Here is a 12,210-nt window from a genome sequence, read left to right as displayed (position 1 = left end):
ATAAAATAGTTTCCCCCTAAAATTTCACAGCCTACATAGTGTTACAGAGACATTATATCCAAGTTTTAAAGAGCAGATGATTACAATACTGTTTAAACTATTCCAGAGAATTGGAAAAAGAAGGAAAATCTTCAAATTCTTTTTATGATGTATGTATAATATTAATATCAAAACTTGAGAAAGAGGCCAGGTGTGGTGGCTCGTGCCTGTAATCCCAACACTTTGGGAGGTCAGGGCAGGCAGATCGCTTGAACCTAGGAGTTCTAGACCAGCCTAGGAAACATGGCAAAACCCCATCTCTACAAAAAATAAAAAACTTAGCCACACATGGTAGTGCACACCTGTAGTCCCAGCTACTCAGGGGGTTGAGATGGGAGGATTAACTGAGCCCAGGGAGATTGAGGCTACAGTGAGCTGTGATCATACCACTGCACTCCAGCCGGGGCAACAGAGTAAGACTGTCTCAAAAGAAAAAAAAAATGAAAGAAAATAATAACTTGAGAAGGACTGCACATAAACACAAACACAAACACACACAAAAGGAAATTCTGTATCAACTTCATTTAGGGAGATACATGTCCAAATATGAAATGAAAAATTAGCAAAAATCATGAGCACATTAAGAATAAAACATCACTATTTCTACCTCTGATATGAAGGAGTAAAACACCTAACAAATCAATCTTTCCATAAATGACAACTACAATCTCTGGGGAAAAAAAAGTAAAAAATAAGCCAACTACCCTGTCATTGAAAAGCGATCAATGAGAGGAGGCAGTAGCAGATGTGGGATGAAATTCATGTTTTGTGGCTTGACTCTGGGAGTAGCAGCAGCTGTTGTGGTGGTACTCGGCAGCAGAAACTCCAATAGAAAAGCATATCATCATTCTTGCTGAAGGAACTAAAGAAAGGATACTGGGGAAACCAGAGCTGCCAAAGAGAGAGGATACCTTAGAAAGGAGAAAACCAAAGAGGAAGAATCCCAAAATCTGTGTATAAACTCTGCCCAGTCGGGTTCCCCTGAAACACGTACGTATAGGGCAGACTGGAGGCGGTCTGAACTGAGATCTGAATTTCCACACACTACAGGCAAGAGAGACTTTGAAGTATGACTCTCCCAAGTTAATTGCTTCATAAAACAACACATCAACTCTATTTGGAACAATATAACAAACTCCAGAGCCTCCACAACATAACATTCAAAAGATCTGGAATACAATTTAAAATAATTAACATACAAAGAACCAGAAAAGTGTGACCCATTCTCAAGGGAAAAAGCAACTAACTAGGGTTCAGTCCTGAGAAGAACCAGGTGTTGGAACGATCAGATAAAGACTTTAAAGCAGCCATTATACCTATGCTCAGTGGGGTAAATGGAACCTTCTCAAAATAAATGAAAAGATCAGAAATCTCAACAGAGAAAAAATAAAATAAAATAAAATAACCAAAAAGAGATTTTATCTGAAAAATTTAATATCTAAAATAAAATTCACTGGATGGGCCTATTTGCAAAATGGAGAGGACAGAGGAAAGAATCAGTGAACTTAAGGAAATCAACCAATCTGAAGAAGAGGGGACAAGAGCACCTCAAAGACATGTGGAATAATTTCAATAGTAGAAGAAGAGAATGGAGCAGAAAAAACATTTAGAGAAAAAGGTCTGAAAACTCTCTACATTTGGTATAAGATGTGAATGTGCAAAACTAGCAAGCTCAGCAAGCACCAAACAGAAAATATTTAAATAAAAACTTTCTTGGTAACATCATGGTCAACCCACTGGACCCAAGGAAAAAGAGAAAATCTTGAAAGCAGACAGACAAAAATGAAATGTTACATTTTTATCTGGACAACAGTTTAAATGACCATAGACTTCTCAGATGTCAGAGGTCAGAAGACTGGAGAACAACATCATTAAAGTGCCGAATAAGAAAACTATCAACACGGAATTTTATATCTAGTTAAACTTGAAAAGTAAAAGCAAAATACATTTTCAGATAAAAGAAAAGCAAATGAATTTCTTCTAGTCATTAATTCTGGCTTATGAGAGATGATACCAGAGGTAAACTCAGATCTTTAGGAATAAATGGAGACCAACAGAAACAGTGAGTATCTGAGTAAATCTGAGTAAATATAAAAGTCTATTTTTCCAATAATTTCTTTCAAACAAATATGAATAAGGAAAAATTGTGAAATTCTCTTGTGCAGTTTATAATGTATATAATACAACTGTAACATAAATGCAGGTGAGGTCATAAATTAATCTATAGAGTCACAAGGTGCTTATATTTTATGTAAAGTACAATAGTAATCTTAAATAGACTGAGAAAAGTTAATGATATGTTGTAATGCTTAGAACAATGACAAAATAAAATTTTAAAAAACAAAGAGGTATAGATTAAAAATTAATAAATACATAAAATGAATTAAAAATGCTTGAGCAATCCAGAAGAAAGTAGAAAAACAGGAAAATAGAAACAAAAAATAAGTGAGACAAACATAAAACAAATAACAAAATGGCAGAACTAAGTTCAAACATATCAGTAATTATATTAATTATGAATGGCCTCAACATCCAAATAGAAAGACAGAGGTTAGAGAAATGCATTTAAAAACAAAAAAGAAAAAACATAACCTAACACACTTTAAATATAAAGATAGGAATAAGTTGAAATTAAATGGATGCAAGAAGATATATTTTGCAAGCCATAAGAGAGCTATATTAGTTATATAAATATCTGATAAAATAGAATTCAAGAGAGAACAATACCAAAAATGAAGAGGGAAATTTTATAGTGACAAAAGGATCAATTCACCAATGAGACGTAATAACCATAAATGAGTATATATCTATCAACAGAGCCTCAAAATACATGAAACAAAAATTGACAGAATTAAAAGGAGAAATAGACAATCCCATAATCACACTAGGTTTTTAACACCTCTCTCTCAGCAAGTGATAGAGCAACTAAAAAGAAATATCAGTAAAGATCTGTAAAAATAATGGTATTATTCAAGAATCTGAATAATAATATTCACCATGTTGGCCTAACTAACAGTTACAAAACACTACCCAACAACTTCAGAATGTACATTTATTTCAAGTGTGCACTATGTGTTTGCTGAGATTTACCATAGTCTGGGCATAAAACAAGTCTCAAATTTAAAAGAATTGAAATCATACAGAATATTTCTCTAACCACAACCAAATTAAATTAGAAACAAATAAAAGTAAGATACGCAGAAAAACCCAAAAGCTTGTGATAAGATTCTTAACACCCTCATTAGAATGTTTAAAATTAAATGTTACAGTACAGTATGTAACCACCCTATTAGACACCTTCCATCATGGAGGAAGAAGCAATTTACCCTTGCTGGAAGAGACATTTCCTGGAATATGGATTTGTCTTCTCTGCCTGTTGTAGTTTGACTAACAGCAGCATCCATGGACTTTCTGAATACTTTAAAATTAAAAAGACTGACAATACCAAATGTTGGTGAGGATGTGGAGCAACTGAAACCTTCATGCATTGTTGGTGGAAATGAGAAATGATGCAACCACTTCCAAGAAGTGACAGGTTGTTTTTGTTTTTTTAAGTTAAACAGCATACTCTGGTTTTTCTTCAGATTGCATAAATCTTTTGCCTTTTACTAAAATTTTAACATACACCTACCATATGACCCCACCAGCCCATTTCTAGGTATTTACCCACAAGAAATCCAAGCATTTGTCCACAGTAAGATCTGTATGTAAATGTTCACAGAAGCTTTATTCTTAATAGCCAAAACACTGGAACCAACTTAAATATCCATCATTTAACTAAATGAATAAGCAAAAAATATAGTATATTTATACAAAGGAATACTACTCAGCAATAAAACAGAACAAACTACTGATAAACACAAAAACATGGAAGAATCTCAAAATCAGGCAGAGGAAAAGAAGGCAGAAATGTATAGATAGATAGATAGATAGATAGATAGATAGATAGATAGATAGATAGATAGATACACACACACACACACACACACACAGGGAGACGTATATCTAGTATTACTCCATTTATATAAAATCTTAAAAAAATCAAGCATGTAAAGGAATAGAATCAGTGGTTGCCTGGGACTCGGAGTAGAGGGAAGGGTGCACTGTAATGGGACATAAGGAATCTTTTGGGGCGGATGGAAAAGTTTTGCCTCTTGATTATGGTCGCAGTTTCGTGGCTATATACAACTGACAAAATAGTGTGCCCTTTAAGTGAATTCAACTTATTGGGTGTTATTTACACCTCAAAGATGATATTTTTAAATTTCAGCACAAAAAAATTAAAAATGGGATCAAGCGGGATTATTCTAGGAATACCAGGATAACTCCTTAAAATTCATTAATATAGTTTATTATGTCAAGAGACAATAAATAACATGTGATTATCTCCATACATTCTGGGGGAGCATTTGATCAGATTCTGCACTCATTCTTGATATTTAAATTTAAAATCAAATAAAACAGAAATGTGTGGATATTTCCTTGACATGATAAAATGTTTTGAATAGAGAACTACAGAAGCTATTCATGCTAAAGTCAGAAATAAGACAATGATTACTATATTCACTTCTTATTGCTGCCACAACAAATTTCCACAAATTTAATAGCCTAAAACAACACAAATGTATTCTCTTACAGTTCTGGAAGTCAGAAGTCTAAATGGTCACACTGAGTTAAAATCAAGGTGCCAGCAGGACTGCATTTCTTTCTGGAGGCTCTAGGAGAAAATTTATATACTTACCTTTTTCAGCTTACTAGAGGCTATCTGCATTCCTTGGTTCATGGCTCTCTTCCATCTTCAAAGCCAGCATTTGCATCATTCTGACCTTGGCTTTTAACATTGCATCTCCTTCTCTGACTCTTACTCTCCTGCCTGCCTCTTACAAGGACTCTTGTGATAATCTTCCCATCTCAGGGTCCTTAACTCAATCACATCTGCAAAGTTCCTTTGTCATGTAAGTTAACACATTCACAGGTCCAAAGATTAGGACATGGACATCTTTGGGGTGGCCATTATTCTGCCTATCACACTTACCAAGTGCAAATGAGGCCAGTATTTGCTCAATGGGCTCACTAACAACGTGGCCACAATAGCAGGGATGGAGGTTATACAAGGGCTTGGATTTCCCTTCAAGCTTGGTCTAGCTTCCACTATTGCTGAGTACGCAACTGCAGAGACCAATACTGAGTGCCCAGTACAGTATGTAACCACCCTATTAGACACCTTCCATCGTGGAGGAGGAAGCAATTTACCCTTGCTGGAAGAGACATTTCCTGGAATATGGATTTGTCTTCTCTGCCTGTTGTAGTTTGACTAACAGCAGCATCCATGGACTTTCTGAATACTTGAATTACCCTCGCTATCCCTTGCAACACTGTTTCTGTCCAGGAAAACTAATTTTAAAGCAACGAATGATAGGCTTATTTATACAGCACACACTTGTCTTATCATGGTACCTCATCATCCCAAAGCAGTTGGAGTAATAGAACAGTGAACAAACCTGTTGAAGGCTTAATCACAGCTCAATTTTGGACTCAGCACCTTATAAGAGTTGGGTGTCATTTGCATAATGCAGTATATACTCAGAACTGGAGACTAACATATGGTTCTTTTGCTCTCACAGCCAAAAATATGTGTATTCAGTAACTAAGGGGCAGAAATAGGAGAGGTGCCCCTCACTATTAAACCTAATGGTCCCTTACAAACTTTTTTTTTCCCTTTCACTGGGCTCAGCTGACATCGAGACGTAAGTGCCCAAATGAGAAATTCTTCCCCTAGGTAACTAAAAATGGTTCCACTAAACAACTAGGAACCTGTTTCTTTTTGTGCCACTAATGAACAGACAAAGGCAAAGGGGAACTAAGGTTGCTATATCTTGTGTGGCAGCAGGGAAAAGTGTGTCAAGAACCCGAGGGATCCTTTGGAGCATCTTCAGATGTTGGCAAAATTAATAGAACATACAGTGACCCAGTAGAGACAGTATTCAAAGCCCTCAGGAATAAAGTTTTTGGTCGCTTCACCAGATAAATACCCAAATGATTACTACAATCTTGTGACCAGTTAGAGAAGTGAGGACAATAATAGCCACCTATACTCTCTTGCATTATTTAAAAAAAAAAAATTACCTTTCCATTTGTTTTTTGTTTTTTTTTTCCATTTCCCCACCATTTTCACAGAATGTGTTTTGGTGGATAACTTTATAATGTAACCCATGAGCTACAAAATATAAAGATGGAATTATACAGAAACTAGAGAGGGAAGGCTCATCACCAAGTGATAGTTGTAATTACTGATGGGACTTTAGGTGTCTCATCTGTTTTGGGGAAGATAGTGAGTTTGTTTGCTTTCTATCAGAGACTATTGTATTATATTAAAAGGGAAAATGTTTTTGTTGCTATCAATGTTGTTTGTCAGTTTAAGCATGGATAAAAGAATATGGTTAGTCCAAGGAACGAGTTTAATCATTATGGTGGGTTGAAACTCAGTCTCCATCCCATCTTCTCTCCAGTATGCTTTTCTGAATGGAAGAACCTAGAAAACTAAGAAATACATTCGCCAGATTCCACTGTAGCTAGAATTTTAGATGTAAATTATAACCTGCCAACTAGATTCATTCAAGGTTTGTGAAGTCTAAGGTGAGGCAAAGGTGGAGATAAGGTTTCTACTGCTTGTGCTGTTTCCTGCTGGCATCCTGTGGAATTGCTGGTTTTTCTGTGGCAACATTAACAGAGGTCCAAGTATCTAGCCGCAAGCTTCAGGACTGCTGAGGCAGGGATTGGAGCACCCATTCTGCTGGTCAGTTCAGAGCAGCTCTGCATGATTCCAGAAACAGCAGCGGTGGTGACTTCCTCATAAAAACAACTCCCTGTTCACAGAATTGGCAGTGTGATTTTGGAGGTAGCAGCATCCTGACTGCAGAAGAGTCACAGGGACTGTTTCTCAAATGGTTTCTAAACTCTCAACCTAGAGTCTCTTTGTCCAGTCCTCCCGATAATGTTGAAATCCACTTAATAAATTCCTGTGTCTTCGTCATTTGGGTATGCTATAATGAAATACCATAGACTGGGTAACTTATAAGAACAGAAATTTATTTCTCACAGCTCTAGAGGCTAGGAAGCTCAAGATCAAGGCACCAGTAGATTCAGTGTCTGGGGAGGGCCTACTTCTTGGTTCACAGACAGTGCCTTCTCCCTGGGTCCTCACATGGTGAAAGGGGCAAGGCAGCTCTCTGGGGCCTCTTTTTATAAGGGTGCTAAACCCATTAATGAGGGCTCTACCCTCATGACCTAGTCACCACCTGATATGGTTTGGGTTGTATTCCCGCCCAAATCTCATGTCAAATTATAATCCCCAATGTTGAAGGAGGCACCTCGTGGGAGTTGATTGGATCATGGAGGCGAATTTCCCCCTTGCTATTCTCATGATAGTGAGTGAGTTCTCACAAGATTTGTTTTTTAAAAGTGCACAGCACCTCCCCTCTTTGCTGTCTTCCTCCTGCTCCAGCCACATAAGACATGCCTGCTTCCCCTTCACCTTCCACCATGATTGTAAGTTTCCCGAGGCCTCCCCTGCCACGCTTCCTGTACAGCCTGTGGAAATGAGCCAATTAAGCCTCTTTTCATTATAAATTATCTAGTTTCAGGTATTTCTTTATAGCAGTGAAAGAACTGACTAATACACCACCCAAAGGCCTCTCCTCCTAATATCATCACACTGGGGATTAGATTTCAACCTAGGTATATTGGAAAGATACATTTGGACCATAACATCTTTCCACTCAAACTAGCTAGAGTGGGTTTTGCTCTGTACCAAAATCTGGACCATGCAGTTTTGTTCATGTGAATCTGGATATTGACTTTCAGCTTTTAGAATCAACCTATAAATAAATCACCAAAGAGAATATAAAGGCTACTAATTTGACAATATAAAAGTGATAAAGACTGCTGGTTTTTAACCAAAATTGTTTTCCTCTTTTTCCTGGGCACTTGAGTAGACTATATTTCCCACACTCCCTTGCAGTAAAGTGTATCCATGTAACTCAATTCCAGCCAATGCAATGAGAGTGAAGTGACAAGTACCACTTCCAGGCCTGGTCCATAAACCTCTCCCACGTACCCTTTTCCATGCTCTTTGCCCTTTCCAGCTGGCCAAAAGGCAGATGCTTACCATGGAAACCGCGTTGATTTGTAGTTGTATTCATAAAGCTTCCATCAGACTAAATCAATAAATGACTTGCCAGTGCTGTTTTGTGAGCAATCAGTAAAGTTTTATTGTATTTGAGACTTGTTTCAGCACCTATTAATAGCCTAATGAATACAGTTTAAGTAAAAGCACACATTAGAAAACATGAATATGAACAGGGAGAATAGGTAAAGGAAATGAACCTGAATAGCCTCAGTGTACAAAATGGGAACTCAAGATATATTTTTATAATTTGTGTTGCAAGAAATAAAAATATGTTTATATAAAGTTCCAAAAGTAGAAGGTGAAAGGAGGAGCTTAAGTGAGTTAATTCTCACCTGTCATAGCAGGACACGGCTGGATAATCTCTAAAACTGATCATTAAGAAACAGAAATATATCATTGAAAAGAGAATCACAAGCAAACTAGACTTTAAAATAGAAAGTTAAAATTCCATCTGAATAATGGGCCTGGGATGAGGAAGCTCCAGATCAGCTTAGTGGGCATGAGATCTGTGCTGTGCTGCATAGGGCCCTGAACTCAAAGGGCTCCATGCTTGGTTTAATGTTCTGCTATCAACGTCATGAAATTCTTAATGACTTGGTCTTTGAACTTGTGTTTTCTAAATGAAATCCAGTAGACCAATAGAGCCTGCTTGTGAGCAGATATGCTGAATAAGCTTATTGGCTAATCCTTGCTGCTTTATGCACATGGAGCTGTTGGCAATGTCACATGAGCACATAATCCAGTGGATGCACAATACATGAGAATCAAAGGGAGTACAGGTAAGTGTATAATATCTATGACTAGGCAAACAGGGCACTGTTGTACAGGGTACAACTAGCACTTGTAGGCCAGGCTTTCTATTTGAACCAGAACTTGCTGTGAACTCAGAAAAGGGGAGATGGTGTTCTAAATGACAAAAACAACCAAGGAATCCTATCCTATTCTTTTTTATTCATGTTATTTTCCTGTGTAGCCAACCATTTGGGCTAAACATGATGGCATAGAAGGAAAGGGAGAAGAGTGGGTTCCAAGATGGCTGAATAGGAACAGCTCCAGTCTACAGTTCCCAGCATGAGCAATGTAGAAGATGGGTGATTTCTGCATGTCCAACTGAGGTACCAGGTTCATCTCACTGGGGCTTTTTGGACACTGGGTCCTGCCTATGGAGTGTGAGCTGAAGCAGGGCAGGGCATCACCTCACCTAGGATGTGCAAGGGGTTGGGGAATTCCCTTTCCTAGCCAAAGGAAGCCGTGACAGATGGTACCTGGAAAATCGGGACACTCCCACCCTAATACTGCATTTTTCCAAAGATCTTAGCAAACGGCACACCAGATTATATCCCGTGCCTGGCTTGGAGGGTCCCACACCCACGGAGCCTCGCTGACTGCTAGCACAGCAGTCTGAGATCAAACTGTAAGGCTGCAGTGAGGCTGGGGGAGGGGCATCTGCCATTGCTGAGGCTTGAGTAGGTAAACAAAGTGGCCCAGAAGCTCGTAGTGGGTGGAGCCCACCATAGCTCAAGGAGGCCTGCCTGCCTCTGTAGACTCCACCTCTGGGGGTAGGCATAGCTGAATAAAAGGCAGCAGAAACTTCTGCAGACTTAAACGTCCCTGTCTGACAGCTTTGAAGAGAGTAGTGGTTCTCCCAGCACAGAGTTTGAGATCTGAGAACAGACAGACTGCCTCCTCAAGTGGTCCCTGATCCCCGAGTAGCCTAACTGGGGGACACCTCCCAGTAGGGGCCAACTGACACCTCATACTGCCAGGTGCCCCTCTGAGATGAAGCTTCCAGAGGAAGGATCAGGCAGCAACATTTACTGTTCTGCAATATTTGCTGTTCTGCAGCCTCTGCTGGTGATACCCAGGCAAACAGGGTCTGGAGTACACCTCCAGCAAACTCCAACAGACCTGCAGCTGAAGGTCCTGACTGCTAGAAGGAAAACTAACAAACAGGAAGGACATCCACACCAAAACCCCATCTGTACATCACCATCATCAAAGACCAAAGGTAGATAAAACCACAAAGATGGGGAGAAACCAGAGCAGAAAAGCTGAAAATTCTAAAAATCAGAGCACTGCTTCTCCTCCAAAGGAACGCAGCTCCTTGCCAGCAACAGAACAAAGCTCGATGGAAAATGACTTTGATGAGTTGATAGAAGTAGGCTTCAGATGATCGGTAATAACAAACTTCTCCGAGCTAAAGGAGGATGTTTGAACCCATCGCAAAGAAGCTAAAACCTTGAAAAAAGATTAGACGAATAGCTAACTAGAATAAACAGCATAGAAAAGACCTTAAATGACCTGATGGAGCTGAAAACCATGGCACGAGAACTACGTGATGCATGCACAAGTGTCAGTAGCCGATTCAATCAGGTGGAAGAAAGGGTATCAGTAATTAAAGATCAAATGAATGAAATGAAGTGAGAAGAGAAGTTTAGAGAAAAAAGAGTAAAAAGAAATGAACAAAGCCTCCAAGAAATATGGGACTATGTGAAAAGTCCAAATCTATGTCTGATTGCTGTACCTGATAGTGACAGGGAGAATGGAACCAAGTTGGAAAACACTCTTCAGGATATACTATCCAGGAGAACTTCCCCAACCTAGCAAGGCAGGCCAACATTCAAATTCAGGAAATACAGAGAATGCCACAAAGATACTCCTCAAGAAAAGCAACTCCAAGACACATAATTGTCAGATTCACCAAAGTTGAAATGAAGGGAAAAATGTTAAGGGCAGCCAGAAAGAAAGGTTGGGTTACCCACAAAGTGAAGTCCATCAGACTAACAATAGATCTCTCAGCAGAAACTCCACAAGCCAGAAGAGAGTGGGGGCCAATATTCAACATTCTTAAAGAAAAGAAATTTCAACCCAGAATTTCATATCCAGCCAAACTAAGTTTCATAAGTGAAGGAGAAATAAAATCCTTTACAGACAAACCAATGCTGAGAGACTTTGTCACCACCAGGCCTGCCTTATAAGATTTCCCAAAGGAAGCACTAAACATGGAAAGGAACAACTGGTACCAACCACTACAAAAACATGCCAATTGTAAAGACCAATGATGCTAGGAAGAAACTGCATCAACTAACGAGCAAAATAACCAGCTAACATCATAATGACAGGATCAAATTCACACATAACAATATTAACCTTAAATGTAAATGAGCTAAATGCTCCAATTAAAAGACACAGACTGGCAAATTGGATAAGAAGTCAAGACTCATCAGTGTGCTGTATTCAGGTGACCCATCTCACATGCAGAGACACACATAGGCTCAAAACAAAGGGATGGAGGAAGATCTACCAAGCAAATGGAAAACAAAAAAATAGCAGGGGTTGCAATCCTAGTCTCTGTTAAAACAGACTTTAAACCAACAAAGAGCAAAAGAGACAAAGAAGGCCATTACATAATGGTAAAGGGATCAATTCAACAAGAAGTGCTAACTATCCTAAATATATATGCACCCAATAGAGGAGCACCCAGATTAATAAAGCAAGTCCTTAGAGACCTACAAAGAGACTTGGACTCCCACACAATAACAATGAAGTCCAGGACCAGACAGATTCACAGCCGAATTCTATCAGAGGTACAAAGAGGAGCTGGTACCATTCCTTCTGAAACTATTCCAATCAATAGATAAAGAGGGAATCCTTCCTAACTCATTTTATGAGGCCAGCATCATCCTGATACCAAAGCCTGGCAGACACGACAAAAAAAGAGAATTTCAGACCAATATCCCTGATGAACATCAATGCAAAAATCCTCAATAAAATACTGGCAAACTGAATCCAGCAGCACACCAAAAAACTTATCCACCACGATCAAGTTGGCTTCATCCCTGGGATTCAAGGCTGGTTCAACATATGCAGATCAATAAACATAATCCGGCATATAAACAGAACCAAAGACAAAAACCACACGATTATCTCAATAGATGCAGAAAAGGCCTTTGACAAAATTCAACAGCCCTTCATGCTAAAAA

Source organism: Colobus angolensis, unplaced genomic scaffold, assembly GCF_000951035.1.
Source record: "Colobus angolensis palliatus isolate OR3802 unplaced genomic scaffold, Cang.pa_1.0 Scaffold95, whole genome shotgun sequence".
Lineage (NCBI taxonomy): Eukaryota > Metazoa > Chordata > Mammalia > Primates > Cercopithecidae > Colobus > Colobus angolensis.
The sequence above is the reverse complement of the archived record's forward strand: the minus strand, read 5'-3'. Positions refer to the sequence as shown.